The sequence below is a fragment of the Convolutriloba macropyga genome, chromosome 4 (genome assembly GCF_964194025.1).
Source record: "Convolutriloba macropyga chromosome 4, txConMacr16.3, whole genome shotgun sequence".
Taxonomy (NCBI): Eukaryota; Metazoa; Xenacoelomorpha; order Acoela; family Convolutidae; genus Convolutriloba; species Convolutriloba macropyga.
This window is the reverse complement of record NC_134471.1, coordinates 45,524,627-45,541,866: the sequence shown is the minus strand read 5'-3', so window position 1 is coordinate 45,541,866 and position 17,240 is coordinate 45,524,627. Positions and strand designations below refer to the sequence as shown.

At 30.3% G+C, this 17,240-nt stretch overlaps 1 protein-coding gene across 1 annotated transcript in view; it reads left to right on the top strand.

Annotated features, from left to right (window-relative positions):
- The window catches only part of LOC142337704 (E3 ubiquitin-protein ligase RNF185-like), a 464,852-nt gene that overhangs the window by 39,349 nt on the left and 408,263 nt on the right, over window positions 1–17,240 (top strand). The window lies entirely within an intron of this gene.

The window sequence follows — 17,240 nt, the reverse complement described above, 5'->3', positions numbered from 1 at the left end:
AGTGATTTGTCTTCATTTGGCTGTAGTTGAGGTTATTTTGTGGTCTTTTGACTTAGTGACATTACAGAAAGGTCGTATTGACCTACAATCAATTGATATTATATTCTCTATAGTTTTTTTTGAAAAAGGCGTGCTTTTATATGCTTTTTGTTCTCTGTTTGTTTTTTGTCTTCTGTTTTGTCATCTGCTTTCTAGTGACGTATAATTTATTTGTTTGTAAAAGTTTAGTTTGGTTGTAATCATCGTTTGCCTTTGTTAATTTTTTTATTGTTTGTCTTGTCTTGTAGTCTCATAAATGGCAGGTCTCGTCGGCCTAATGATAAGATGAGTTAATAATAATATTTTCAACTCAAACACCAAGCTTTTTTTGTATCAGAACTTTTGAACGCTTCCTATCTCTTCCTCATTTGTTAGAACATTAAGACACAAATATTGATGAACGTGGGTTGGAACATTGTATTCGAAAGCAAATTACCAAGCAACATTATTACATGATTACATTTATTACAGAGTATTATCAGTGAATTTTCAAATTTAATCAAAATTATTTCTGTCAATTTCTCTGCATCTTTTCAAACACAGGCGGCTTCCTGAATCTATTTCAGCAAAAACTAACTTATATGGCAGTTTTTATGTTTTAACTGATGGTGTTTATCATGTTGATACTACGAGCTATCATTTTTAAAAAAGTGATTTATAATTGTTTGCTCATATGTTTGAGTTTTTATGTCGTTGGGTTTTCGAATAATTATATCAAGGACAAGTCTCGTTGGCGTAGAATGAAGGCCCATTTGGATATATTTGAGGTTTTCAGTGAGAAAATAAGCCTGCTTTAAATGGCTTTGATAGTATTTACTTCCCACATATATTTGAATTTTACCTATACTGCAAGGTCTTTTTAGTGCAGTATGGCATAAACTGGATAACGAAGGATTTAAAGGGCTTCCTTTGAAGATATAGATGAACACGTTTAGTGGTTTCAGCTGATAGCTAATATTGGTTTTTAAGATTTTCATCTTACATGTTCTTGGTAATACCAGCGTAGTTTTGAACTTTGCCATTTTTCGTCAACATGTTATGTCTCATTAAAATGAGATTAAAGTACATATAGGCATGGTATTATATACGGAAACAAAACAGCTCTGTTGACGTGTTCAGATAAAAACAAGACAACAAGAAGCAAATTTTGAAGGTTGTCTCATGTTATGTATTCAAACGATTTCAGTAGTGGAGAAAACAGGGGTTCCAGCCACCAGCCCAATTTGACTCTTTCCCCTCATGCTAGCCGTATTCGGGGAAATGAGCCAAATTGAACTGGTAGCTGGAACCCCTGTTTTCTCCACTACTCTATATTGCCTCAAAATCTATCATTTCCTGTCTCACATAGTGCAAACCACTAGTATTGAGTAAATCTGGCAATTATCCATTATCAGACGGATAATTCGGGTTCTATCCCCATTGTCTTCAGTGGACGTATCTCAGATACTAGTGTAACTAGTGAGACCGTGTAACAAGCAAGTAAAACCAACTTTCGAAAAAAATTTGCACTAAAACCAGCTTAACTCTACACTTCTATATTAAATCTTTCGACATATTCCTTGAATCTATCGTTAGTATGTGTGTATCTATATCTATGAAGATAGAAACATAGTTTACATCTTCCATTTCTGAACCTAAAGAAAGAAATCTGTTTAATAACCAGGCAGATAAAACAAGTTAAATATAAACTCTGATCATCATAATGTTCTTCTAAATGTTTAATATTTTTTTTACTTTAACTATATCCTTGTATATATAACAACAAAATTCGAACTCTTTGCAATCATTACAACATTTTTTCCAAGGCTTAATTTTACAATTATCACACTTCATTTTTCCTTTTCGGGAAAATATTTTTTTTCCATAACTTTCCCTAATAAAATACACCATGTCGCACTCAACAAACAGTAATGTCTCAATGTGAACTTCTGCGATTTCTGTAATTTATCTTTTGAAACAAAGAAGGGTTTACACAGGCATCAATCATACGATTCAAAACATAAAGTATTGTTAGAGAAAATGTTTCGTTCTGATGAAGATGGAGCTAGAACTGAAGCCCCAGCTAAAACTGAAGCCTCAGCTAAAACTATACAGAGAATATGTGATTCGGATGGAGACTTTATCTATGCCAAACCTTCTACTAAAACTGAAACTAAAGATAACACTAAAGATATTATTAAAACTAAACCCAGTACTAAAACTAAAACTAAAACCGAAGATAACATCTACACCAGAATTAAGTTTGAATGTAAAGAATGTCATGAAGAACTTAGAAATAAAACAGCTCTAAACACTCACTCATATAGTCACAATCGCGTGTATCTAGAAAACACAGAACGCTTTGATATAAACTCAGGTCAGAACATGAGAGAATTTTATATTAATGATAAAGGCGGGAATTACATTGAAGATGTAGTTGTAGCTATTAATAAATCTTTAGAAGAAATTAAAAACTGTTACCAGTATAGAAAAATTGAGAGTTTTAAATATAAGATAAAGGCCGAGTGTGAGTACAAGAAGAGGACCAAAGATGAAGTTAAGATCACAAAATATTCTTCAACACTGACTATATTTTTAATAATGCTATATATGAATATTGTGACTTCACCCAATGGCTAAACTTCGAAAAAAATATATATGAGGGTTATGGCTATGACTTTGAGTTTCTCGGATTAAGAAGTAATCAGACAATTGATGAACCAATTAAAGAAAGAGCTGGTAGTTTTATTGATTTTCCTCCCGATCTCAAAAACTCTAAATCAATATGAAATATAAGCAATTCCAAATATAACTGCTTTCAACAAATTATTACTGCTTGGCTACATCCCGCCATGGACCATGCAACACGTAAGAGTAAATATTTAAGTGATCTAATTGAAGCACGACAACAATATGAAGATGACTTTGCTTATATAATAAGAATACAAAAATTGTACAATATTAATATTTGGGTATACACACATTGTTGTGAGGGCAAAGTAGAATTGTTTAAACCAGTGGATGATTCTTGCAAGGATAAAAACGATGTCAGAATATTAGTTTTGGAAAATACTGGAGTAGAACATTGTGTAATTAAAAACATAGAAACCTTGTTAGATCGACCAAAAAAAGAAACATAAATTCTATTACTGTGATAGATGCACAACTCTCAAATCAAATACGACAAACACGAATGTAACCACTCGTTCAAACCAGAGATTGTTTGTCCTAAGAAGAAGAAAATTATTTTTGAAAATGAAAAAAAAAACGTCAGAATATTAAAAAAAAATATTTTAACCGCTGATATAGAATTTTGTGTTGCCGATGTTACAACTAAGACCCATAAATATGTAATAGCTGAACACATCCCAAAAAGTGTGTGTTACATCTGTAAAGTACTTTCAAATACCACTTCGGTCTTGATTGTATCAAAAGACCTGCTAACGATCTATTAAAAATACAAACAGAGAATAATCTCAAACGTAATGAAAAGATGGTATTAAATAAAGATAAATTATATCATGAAGCTAATAACACTTGTCGTATATGTGGTAAAACAAGTAATAATAAAGTGAGAGATCACTGTCATGAAACTGGTAAATATAGAAGACCAGCATGTAAAATGTGTAATCTGAGGTACAAACAGCAAAACTTCATTCCTGTAATATTCCACAATGGCTCTGGTTATGATTTCAATCTACTATATACTGAACTCTTTAAATAGAATAATGATAAAAGAAAAGTAGATAACATACCGCTAGCTGCTGGTAAGTCTAAGATGTTCAGTTTTGGTTGTCTTAAATTCTTAGAAAGTTATAACTTCTTAGCTATGCCTCTAGATCAAATGGCAAAGATATATCATTGTAAAACTAAAACATTATATCCGTATGAACACTTTGGTTTGGGTAAATACCAAGAAGTTATAGGTAATCTAAAATTAGAAGACTTCAAACTTCACTGACTAATAAATTATCAGCACAAGAAGAAGTCGATAACTTCATTAAAGACAACAGTTATCAAACTGGTAAAGATCTAACTATAGAGTATTTACAGAATGATGTAGAAATATTATACTGCATGAATGAATTTGTTAAATTAAGTATGAAAGAATTTGATCTCAACTCTCTACACTAAGTCTCTATGTAAGTCTCCCATGTAATAGTTTTGACTGTTGGTTAATGTCAAGTGGTTTTACATTAGATACATTACAAGATAAACGAATGCTAGATGATTTTGTTGAAGCAAAGAGAGGGGGTATTTGTTGTATAATGGGTGATAGATATGTTAATATTATTATTATTAGCAATAGAACTAGCAATAGTAATGGTAATAGATCCATGGCGAAGCATGACACGAGGTCTAAATGGTATATAGATGCAAACAACCTATACGGCTATACAATGATGCAAAAGTTACCCTGTAAGGATTTCGAGCAGAATAATACTATAACTTTAGACGAAGGGAAAACCACGCTTCAGCGTATATTGAATCATCCAGATGCCAGATCATAGTGATCATGTTTACTATGTAGTTTGTGATATTAATTATACTAATAGTTGTAAAGATAGAACAGAGCAACTAGCATTAATACCCATTAAAAGAAATATAAATGATGAACTAGGCTCTAGAGAAAGAGAGAAATGTAGAGCGAGAACAGAGAAATTAATGTTAGGTGAACACAACAAAACAAAATATATGGTTCAATTTATGGTGTTAAAGTTCTCTGTTAAGATGGGTGTAAAAGTAACTAAAACTCATAGTGTAATTAGATTTAAACAAGATGGCATATGTAGAGACTATATTCTAAAAAATACTAATTAAATAGCAACAGCTAAAAATGAAGCGGAAAAGGTTTTAAGGAAATCAATGAACAACTCGCTATATAGAAGAATGTGCATGAATCCTCTACACTTCCTTCAAAGTAAGTTCTTACACAATGAAGAAAAGATAATGAAAAGTATAATTAAACCAACGTTTAAGAATATAACTAGATATAAGCGTTATAACCAAATTGAATACACAAAGAAAAAAATGAATATCATTCTCCATTATATATAGGTGTTACTGTATTAGAATTAGGTAAGATCTACAACTCCATTATATGGATGCTGAAAGCTTTTTATTAAGCGTTAGCGAGGGTAATGTCGACAATGACAACATGGACCTAAGTAATCTGGAACCTCCAATCAAAACTAATAAAAAAAGTCTCTGGCAAATTCAAACATGAATTGGGAAGTAGAATAATAGACGAGTTTATAGCCCTGTCACCAAAAACATATAGCTCTAAAGATTACCCAAATAAAACTAAAGAGAAAGGAATAAAGAATTGTAACAATGCTAAACATGCAGATTATTATAAGGCATTAATGTATAACACACAGAGAACTATTGATGATTGTAGAATACAAAAAGTTGGTGATAACACGACAGCAACAAAAACAAGTAATATTAGTCTAAATCTAATTGTTGATAAAAGATTTTATGTTAATAAAATTAAAGCTATCCTCAGGATGAGAATCTATAACTGTTCAAAAGAGATCTAGTAAGTAAAATTAAGAAATGGGATACCATGCTTCGCCATACATCATTAGATTTAGACAAATACCAATTGGTTAATAACATTCTAGAACTAATTATTAATGATGATAGAAAGTTAATTGTAGCTGCTATTAGATTATATAATCATCTATGTATATAAAAATAATTATTTTTTATTATTTTTAATATTTTTTTGAAGAAAGTTTTGTTATCAATTTTTAAATATAAAAAAATAGCTAAGTTATATAAACTCAGAGATTTACACAGTCTAGAAAAACAAAACAGAAGGAAGAGAATAGAAGATAAATTAAGACAACGCGAAAATTATGGTGAAATAGAAGAGTTATTTGATCTTTTAACTAAAACTTTAAATACTAATAAGCATGGCGGGCCCATAATAAAACAAGACAAGCTCTTCAGAAAAAACATTGGAAGCCTTAACTCTTAATAAGGAACAACAAAGAAGTTTTCTTAAATTACAAGGTGCCCCCTCAACATTAAGAGATGATAGAGGCAAAACAATTACTGTAGACAATGATATGATTGATACTTTAATACTAATGGTAAACAAATAAATAAACAAATCAAATTAATATCAGCTGATTGAAATTCAAACAAACTAAGGGCTTTCTTATGTTTTTTTACTAATAAAGATGTAACCGACAGAGATATAAAAGGTGATGAAAACAAAATAAAACCAATTCTAAATGATATTGTTGTAAACAAAAGGCGCTATTAAAAGTAATAGATAAAAACTGATACAAGAATGTGTGCTAGTTTGGGTGAACCCACTTCTCAGGTTATATCAATACCAACCTCCAGTGAAAACAAAGTATATGGACCTGATACTAGTGATTATGAAAAAGAGGCAGTAGACGAAGAAGAAGAAGAAGAAGAAGGATAATAAACCGTTTACGATACTGATAAACAAATAGAAGCTAGTGGTCTTAGCAAAGTGAACCCCAATTGTTTAAGAGAAAGATTAGAATTACTTATACTAGAAAAAGAAACTGGGCATGATGGATTATATGATGAAATGTTAAATATATCTAACCAAATTTTATTAATGAATACTATTAATCAAAAACAACTAGACAATTTTGTTTTTAATTATAATAAATAGGTAAAACCATGACTACGTCAACGAGCAAAGCTATGCATACATCCATAATGAAGCAACAAGGCACAAATAAAACTATATAACAACTCCTAGCTAAAGAAGAATTCAGTCCTCAAATAACAAAGTTTAGACGAGAAAGAATAATACCATTATATAAAGATGAAACATGGTCAGCTGATTTAATTGATAAGTCATCTCTAAGTAAATACAATAATAAATATAAGCTTATATAAACCGTTATTGATATATTCACAAAACAGGCATGAGCTATTCCATTGAAGAATAAATCTGGTTTATTTATAACTAATGGCTTTAAAACAATCCTATCAGAAGGACGAAAACCAGAAAAGTTATGGGTAAGAGAGGTAGTGAGCTTTACAATAAAACATTTGAACTTTTATTAAAAGAATATGAAACGAGCAAAGACGGTTCCGGGATCAGTGAAACTGCTTCGCAGATCGATTTCTACATACAGTGATTTAAAGACTGTATTTTTAGAGAGATTTAAAAGAACGTTATTACACATAATTAATCAATCAATTTTCATCAATGATGGTAATTGGGTAAATATATTAAATGATGCTGTTGTAACATATGATAATAACAATCACTCTACTATTGGAATGACACCCGTTGATGCTTCTAATAACCATGAAAAAGTTAATTACTAAGTTAAATCTACCAGAGCAACACCTAAACTTAACGTTGGTGATTATTTTAGGAATGCTGACAAACGCAACATTTTCTCTAAAGGATGCACTTCTAATTGGAATAGAGAATTGTTTAAAGTTAATGAAGTTCTAAAAACACAACTACCAACATATAAAAAAGAAGACATGAATGGAGAGATAATAGAAGGTAAATATTATGAGCAGGAACTATTAAAATCCGAGTTTGATTTTGAATCTCATAATAAGGTTTTGGAATCTTTAAAAATAGACTTCTGGTCATCTACGAAGCAGGTTCCCTGATAAGCAAGCACGCTGGATTCAGTTTTTACTGTAAACAAATACAAAGATGACAAGAAACAGATTTAACCAAGCGAAACCTGAATTGGGGAACCCGCTTATCGGATCATCATCAACAAACAACTTATCACTAAGTAAAGCTCGCGGGTTGTTCCTAGAAGATATTGATAACATTGACATGAAAGATACCTAAAAAATTACAAATATACATCCTCCTACAGATGAAAAAAGTGTTCTTAGTAAAGAAAATTGTGACAAAAACTTATTATCATCTCATTATAAAATAGACATATGAAGTAAAAATATAACTGAACTACGAAAAGTTGACTTTGACGAAGTTACAACTAAAACCTTACAAATAAACAAGATACAAGTTAAAGAAGAACTTATTAATGAGTTTATTAAATCAACAAAAGAAGTTACAAATACTGTTAACTTTTGTAATAAAGTTGCTAGTGATACCATCTCTAATTATAATCAATTAAAAGAAGAATTTGATAATAATTAGTTTGAACAGAATATTACCAAAATGCAACTAGATGATATGTTTACTACTGGTCTACATGAGTTTAGAGAAATTAAAAAAAGAATAATTCTACTCTTGATGAAGCACTTATAAAGAATAAAAAGACAATAGTGCAACATATAATAGCTATATTATTAGAAAGTAAGCTATTAGACAACAAAGAACAAGCAAGACTTGAGATGCTTTATGATTTTAATCATAAACATATAGAGAAAGATATTGAGAGTTATTTTAATATGCACTTATGACAATGACTATGACTATGACTATGATTAAAGCAAAATATTTTAGTTATTTATAACGGAAGATCCTAAACCCAGTGTACCCCTACTTCACACCAATATCACCTCTTTCTCAGAAAAATACATCAATGATAAAATCCTCGCTAATAATAAAATTAATAAAAATTTTAACATTATAAAAGATATTTAAAATTATTATGAAACTGAAACTAAAAACTATAATAAGAAGTTAAGTAGATATAAAAATTATATTAAGCTGAGATAACAGAAACACTATCATCATCAGTAGCAACAACTGCAACATCAACATCAGTTGCATTAACAGGCATAGGATCACCTTATTCTATACCAACAGCTTTTGCTACGCCAACTGTTTGTAGTTCATTATCAAAAACAATTATAACTAAAATAAGAAACAAAATTTTAAAGTATTCACAAATATTTATTTTAAGTAAGCATATTAGTGATAAAATTAATAAACTATATATTAAATCAATGAATGATAAGATAATAGATAATGACAAATATAATGAACTTATTAATGTATATGAGGAATATTGGGCGAACAAGAAAAACAAACTGAGTTTTTTTTAAAACTGAAGTTAATAGTGCTTAGTTATAATAATGTTTTTAGTAATAATAATATTAGTATAAAATTAGTATAATATTATTATATTCAGAAAAGATTAGAGCTATATCTATTATTAGATGTGGAGTTATATCTAGTATTAGATGAGGACTTATATCTAGTACTAGATATACATCTATGTCTATATCTATATACACATCTATATCTAAACCTATATCTACATCTATATCTATATATATAATTAATTATGTTTTCCCTGTCCCTAAATATAACCCTCTACCTTTCTGTACTACTCTTATACCTTCACCAGTAATTGCAAATTTAATTAAATCGGGTGTGGCTGATAAATCAGCTCTTAAGTTTCTACTTGCAGCTGCACTTTCTATTTTACTTGCTGTTTCTAATGCTCTAACTGGATTATTAGCAACTTTCTTTCCAAAGTTAACTGTTGCTTTACCAACACTCTTAAGGAAATCTTTCAATCTCTCAGCTTCAATTGTTGCATCACTAAAGGGCAGTACCCTTTAACATCTAAATACCTTTTGAAGTAATCCGTGAAGCGGGTGCCCCAACAGAACCTCTTATGTTTTTAGTGCCATATAATGTCTACCACCAACACAATATGAATTAGTTTTAAACTTTTTAAAGTTATTCATATTTCTATATATAAAAAAATGGAGGTTAAAAAATATAATCCCTTTGTTTCTAAACCACCACCTAAGAGTAAGACTAAACCCAAGCCTAAGACTAAGCTGGAAGCAAAAGCTTCGTCTCTAGAGAATAAAAAGGAACTAGATATTTTTTATGATAAAGGTTTTGTTAAGACTAGTAGGAAATAGTAGGAACTATGACTATAACTAAGATTAACAATGACTATAACATTGACTATAACTATACTATTATTATTAACTAGAACTATAACTATACCATTAGATATAACTAAGATATAAAATCAACCATCTTGTTACCATCACTGTTAGCACTAATGACCTCTCTAGTTAATACTAATGCGTGGCATATAACATCAGCAACTGCGGCACTACATTAAAAATTAAGTTTTATTGTCTGTTGAACTATATGATCATTTTGATATCTAGTATTGGAGTCAAATATGACTTCCAGAAAAGACTATTTGACAGACTTTATTATTTAAATAAATAAAGACTGAAAATACTCTTCCCTGATTGGATAAAAAGGGAATAATATCTTCTCCTTTCTTTCCTTTAGATGTTTACCCATTTACCCCTCTTCTCAGAAGAGAAGGTTATTTAGTCAGTACCAGTTAACCACCTGATATAATAATAAAGTATATTTCTCTCTCTCTCTACTCCGCTCTTGTTTTGTATTGAGATATACGTTAGACTTTAGCATTGGGGCCCGTGCACTGTCTACTGAAGCTCAGATAGAAGAGTAACAGACTAGAGATATAGAGCTTTAGTTAGTCAGGTAAGCCTTAAGAGTACACCTTATTCTTGAGACAACCATAAGACAGTTCCAGAAGTATCCTAATAAAGGTAAGCTCAGAACACGTCTTATCATCAAATACATATAGTCTATAACTACTCTTGAATGTTCTATGATTTATATATGGTTTAATATTATGAGGTAATCCATTATAATCTTAAATAAAATTAACAATCTGCTTAAAAGCCTCATTATAATTATTGTTATCTAAATTATTATTCATTCTATCCTGAAGATAAAACTCACTACCAAAATTACAATAACATTCGATAACATTCTTTATATAATGTACTTGCATCATGAGTTTGTTCATTGACATTATTATTTTCAAAACAAATTACTTTATATTGTGTTTCCATACCAATTTTCAAACCAAGATCAAATAAAAAGTTAGTAGCATTGGGTATATTCTTATAAAATGTCTTTCTTTCATAATAGCTAAAATCAATATTAATCTTTTTATTTAATCCTTTCTGTAAATTAATTCTATTATCTTTACAAGGATCATTACTAGGTACACACCATGATATATCTCTAATATCTGTATTACGATCATTAGCTACTGCATCAGCACCAGCATTAACTCTAAATAGAGCTCTATCATTATTATTTCTTTTTAGTTTTAGTTTATATCCTAACCCATGTATAATCTTTCCTAAGTCATTCACAAAACCAAATAGATCACTCATCTTAACCATCATATACATATGACCTCGTTCTACCGCAGCATGATCCCCTTTAAGTTGAATATCTCAATTTCCTTGATTTCTAACTTAACCACTCTCATATTCATCATCAGTGCTAGTTAAAAACTTATACATCAAGAGATTAGGATGACAATGATCTATATATTCAATAGTCAAACCGCCACTAGTTTCAAGCATAACTGAACTAAATTATTCCATCATACCATAACTAACTAATCTGATATTAGCATTATTAGCAAATACACCATAAGCATTTTCTGATACAACAAACTCTATCTCTAGATATGAATCACGTACATTTGAATGATTCTCTTTTCTATTGAGAATGATATTAATATTAGTATTAACCGTATTCATTGCTGCTAGATTATTTGGTTTATACTTTACAATCTTACTTTTGTGTATATCGTTATCATAAGCATAGGTTGTATCCAAAATAAAGTCCATTTTTATAAGTTAAAAAAAGATTGATTCGTAATTATAACTAAAATTGTAACTAAAATAACTAAAATTATATGCGAAGCAGTTTCACTGATAGCATTATTTGAGCAACAAAAATGTATGATACGCAAAGCAGCAAAACTGATTACTTAATCATATATTTAAAACTAAAGTAGAGCATACACTTAACTTTAGAATGATAAAATCAAGAGGAAACATTAACTTTAGTGAACCTATAATTAAAACAACAAAATTAGGTTTAAATAGATTATCGGTTTATAACTTGGTGTTTAAAGTGAATAGAACTAATAATCAATTTTTAAGTGATACCCAAGGCGAAGCATGGTCAGAGTGCCGTTTTTTAGCTTATGAACCAGGTGCATATTATTTAATCGAAATAGTAGAATTAATGAAAGAAGAAACTAATGGCAAAATTACAATAGAACCTGATATGAATACAATGAAATGTATAATGGAATTAACACAAGGAGCACTTAGCTTTGATGTAGCAAAATCTATTGCCTCATTACAAGGATTTAGAAAAATAGTATATAAACAAGGTAAATATACGTCTCACAAAATTATTGATATTATGGGTTTTAGAACTTTAAACATTCGCTGTAATGTTTTATCTGGTGTCAAAGATAATGGTAATAACACGGACACACTATATACTTCTACTCTAACAGAGCCACCGGGCTACTTGATAAATATTATACAAACTAATATCTTATATCAAAATGTAACGAAGGACAGAATAGAATGTTTTGAATTTCATATTAAAGATGAGCATGGAAGTTTAATTGATTTCAATGGTGATGTGTTGAGTTTTACTGTAAATCTGATTAAGAAATCTTCTTAGTCACAGTCATATTCTTAGTCATAAATATGGACTTAGTCATGTTCTTACACTTAGTCATAGTCTTAGTAATACTCTAAGTCATAGTCTTAGTCAAAGTCTTAGTCATAGACTTAGTCATAGTCACAGACTTAGACTTAGTCATAGACATAGACTTAGTCATAGACTTAATCATACTCATACTTGTCATTAAACTACAAAACTCTCCAATTCAAATTAATTCTTTTTTACCATTATTACTTTTGTTTTTAGATATAAAAATGGCAGTGTAAAATCAGTATAGCTAAATTCAACATTATTAAAGAAATCCTGATATATTGATGTGAGAACTTTACCTCTTTGTCCAAATAAAATAAACAGATTACAATTCTCTCTAACATTCTGTCTATCTATTGTAAATAGGTTTTGATTATGATATATCATATTACAATTTTGATGTCTACCCGAATTTTGATGTTTTCATTAATAACTGGTTCCTTAGCTCTCACATCATCAAATATCATGAGTTTCTCTATATCTTTTGGTAGTTGATCAGGTGGGGTTAACTTTTTGTATCATAATTAAACTCAATATTTCCATGCTTCATACCATTGTATTGATCACCAGTGGGACCAATGGTATATAGCTTGTTAAATTGTATACTAATCATAACTAGATTCTTTTATAAGAATGTCTTTCCACATTCACTAGGACCAGATATATACATCTGAGGTTTTCTGGAAATGTAGCATTGACAGTTATATTATCATCAGCTAGCCATGATTGTAGACCCCATTAACATTAATCTGCGAGGCAGGTTACTTGATAGAAATATTGTTTTTATAACTACTATGGGTTATAGGTGAAGCCCTTGGATGATTTTCACCAAATAGATATTTAAATTTATCTCTATCGTCTGCGAAGCAGGTTCACTGTTTGTTACTATCATTGTCTTCGTTAATGTTATTGTTATTGTTATTGTTTTTGTTATTATCATTGGCATTAACATTATCATTGACATAATCATTGGTGTTAACATTATCATTATCGTTAACATTATCGTTATCATTATCACTATCACTAACATTAACATTAACATTATCATTAACAATATCATTATCATTGACATTAGCATTGACATTATCATTAACATTAACATTATCATTATCAATGACATTATCATTGGTATTAACGTTATCATTATCATTAACATTGCCATTATCATTATCATTATCATTGACCTTATCATTGACATTATCTTTAACTTTACCTTCACAATTTGAGCACAAACTTTCATCATACATCCCAGGGCATTTAACTTGATTAATTAGATTATAGAGAGCACTCTTTATTCTAAATCCTTTATCAATAAGACAGATCATATATAAACAATAAGCACCACAATAAGATTCGTCATATTGTTGTATTCTCCCATTAGAGCCTAGATCATTATATTCTTCTAGTAATAATGTTGGAGTTTCAACACCAAAACAATCAAAGTAATATATAGGACCATTTTCTCTTCTGATAACTAAAGCCCAATGTTTACCATCAGTTGGATGTAGATTTACAATAATGATAAAGTTAAGTTCACTTGTGTTATCTGGTTTCTGATCTCTCATTACTATCTCAATTGGAGTTAAACTTATATCTTTACCTATATATGAAAAAAAATGTATGAAAAGGGTTGTGCGATTTGGTTGTGACATGGGTTGTGCGATTTTGTTTTTATTTTCCTATTTATGTTATATAGTATATAATTCAATACCAAGTAAATACAAAAAACTAGAAGAAAGCTTTGGTGGGTTTATAAATAGAAGTTTAATTACATTTGAATATGAAAAGTCACCATTGCATACTATTGTTTATTGTGGAACTAAATCAGGTAAAACTTATTTTGTTAGACAAAACTTGAAGTAATACTCATATCAAGATCTAGATCAAGATAAAAAACAAGACCAAGATCAGAGGTCCAAAATCTTAGTATATAAAGATGAAAGATATTGCATCATTGCAGAAACTGGCAAACCCTATACTGAACTTAAAATGTGTGATATAAATATGATCTCATAAAAAATACATCCCTGATTCCAAAAACAGTGTCATTGTTCTTGATGATACGGGTGATAAGTTAAACAAGGATATGGTTTACTATTTTACAGAAGGAAGACATCATAATATTCAAATGATTGTAATGTGTCATAAACCAGCGCAGATAATTAATACAGCAAGAATGAGTTGTGATACCATTTGTTTAACAATGGAGCAGTTGTTGTAATGGAGAGTTGTTTATAATGGAGCAGATCTACCTAAAAAATTTAATGAAATATATAAAAGTTCTATGAAATAATTAATTACTTAAAAATTAAATACTATAATTGTACAGATGGAATGTCTGATGAACTTCGTTATGGTATGATTTAATATAATAAGAAAGAGAAAACTTTTATTTTTATTGATAGAAGTAGAACTACGATATATGACTCGAGAGTTGGTTTCCGAAACTTGAAAGCACTTATTTTAAAAGATAAATTAGAAAATGATGAGAAGGATATACTTAGAGCTTATATAAAAGAACTAATGATTAATGCTACAGATAGAAATTTTTCCAATACAAATAATTATCTTTTCTATTTTAACAAACTTATTATATCATAGGGTATTGAAATTCAGAATGATGTTCTAACTAAAGAAACAGTTGAAGCTCATGGTATAAAGTCAGTATCGGCCATAAGTGGAATTATAGCTAGATGTTTTTTGATATATAATTATATGAGTCCTGAAACAACAGCAAAAACTGCTGCACTTGTAGCAGCGGGTACGAATAACATTTTAAATAGAACAAATACTTTATTCAGTCATGGTTATGGGACTCCGTCCATGTTACACCATGGTGATGAGGACGTAGAAATTTGCTTAACAGGTTGGGAAACCATCTTCACGGATCAACAGAGTTGCCGCTACGCAGATAGGGTTTCACCCATCAGGGAACCTGCTTCGCAGATGTTTAACCATCAGGAAAACAGCTTCGCAGATCGGATTTTACCCAAGATTCATCATATGAGAAAGGATGAACCTAGCCAAGGGTGGACTCCATTCAAAGATGAATATATGAATAAAAAGACTGGCACTTTAAACAAAAAGTGTAGAGATGATTTAAATTATCTATACAAAACTAATCAAAAATTTAGATATAAAATTATAAATTTTGTTGGAGATAAAGCTGGATTGAGTAATTATCAGGTTGTAGATAAAAGATATAAACTTAATACTCTTAAAATATCAGGTAAGGAAAATTTAAACAAGTTTATCTGGTCTAGAGATAACACTAGGCTTTTAACTGAACTTTTGGCCAGTTGTAAATAATGGTTATAGAATGTTTAGAGGGTAATTATAAATGTGGAACTCCTTTTACTTTAACTTTTCATTATAAAATAGAACATAAGGATAAAATTAGTGAGTGGGTATGTGGGAATGAGTCATTGAGTGTTTTTTGTATCAAGGAACTTGCTTCGCCGATGAAAACAGATTGTTCTTTTAATCTGCAAAGCAGGTTCCATGATCCACAAAGTGGCTACTCTGTTGATCCGGTTGGGGTACCGATGACTTCGTCCCTTTCACCGATCTGCGACGCAAGTTCCCTGATACGAGAACTGGTAACTGTTCATCTAAATCCTAATCCAAATCCAAATCCAAATCCTAATCGACATCCAAATCCAATTCCAAATCCAAATTCTAAAGTTAATTGTCAATATTGTGCTTCTATTGTGAGATATGATGGAATGGGGGCCCATGTTAAGAAACAACACCCAGATGTAGATTTACACAGAGGATTTAGTAGAAATTTAAATGAAAGATATGTTAATACCCAAACTGGGGAAATTTGTTCATGTAAATACTATATTTTTGTATCCTTTTCTTATTAATAATGGTATAAATATAGAAAAAGTAAAACAGAATATAAATTTATTAAAGAGTTTAGATAATGTTAAATAAATATTGGTATAAATAAAGAAAAGTAAAAGGAAAATATAATTTTATTTAAAAACATTAAAAATTTTAAAAAATAAATGAAAAAGAGGGGAATCACTCTTTAAGCGTGATGAATAGTGATTTTGTAGTGGGGCATCACTCCTATAGGGGCGATTTCGCTCTTAAAGAATGATTTACTATTAAAAGAGGGATTTCGCTCTTATTTAAGGTTTAATATAAACGTGTAGAGTTAAGCTGGTTTTTGTGCAGATTATTTTCGCAAGTTGGTCTTACGTGCTTGTTACACGGTCTCACTAGTTACACTAGTTTCTGGGATACGTCCACTGTAGACAGTGGGGATAGAAACCGAACTATTCGTCTGATAATGGATAATTACCAGCTTAACTCGACACTAGTGGATTGCACTAAGTGAGACAGGAAATGATAGATTTTGAGGGAAAATAGAGTAGTGGAGAAAACAGGGGTTCCAGTTACCAGTACGATTTGGCTCATATCCCCGAATGCTGCTAGCATGAGGGGAATGAGTCGAATTGGGCTGGTGGCTGGAACCCCTGTTTTCTCCACTACTGACTTCGTATATCACTAAAACCAGAATGTCTCATTTGTCAACCCAGTTTGAGGTCCCAGACCCAAGCGACCTCTGATCAAAACATTTGAATTTCACAGTATAGTACAACCAAAACACAGGGTACGAAAAGCATTGTTTGCAAGATAATATTGACAGTAGTCGCACAATGGTGTGACCATATAATTGTCATCTCATTGTGGGAAAAGGCCCGAAGAATTAGGTCCTTTA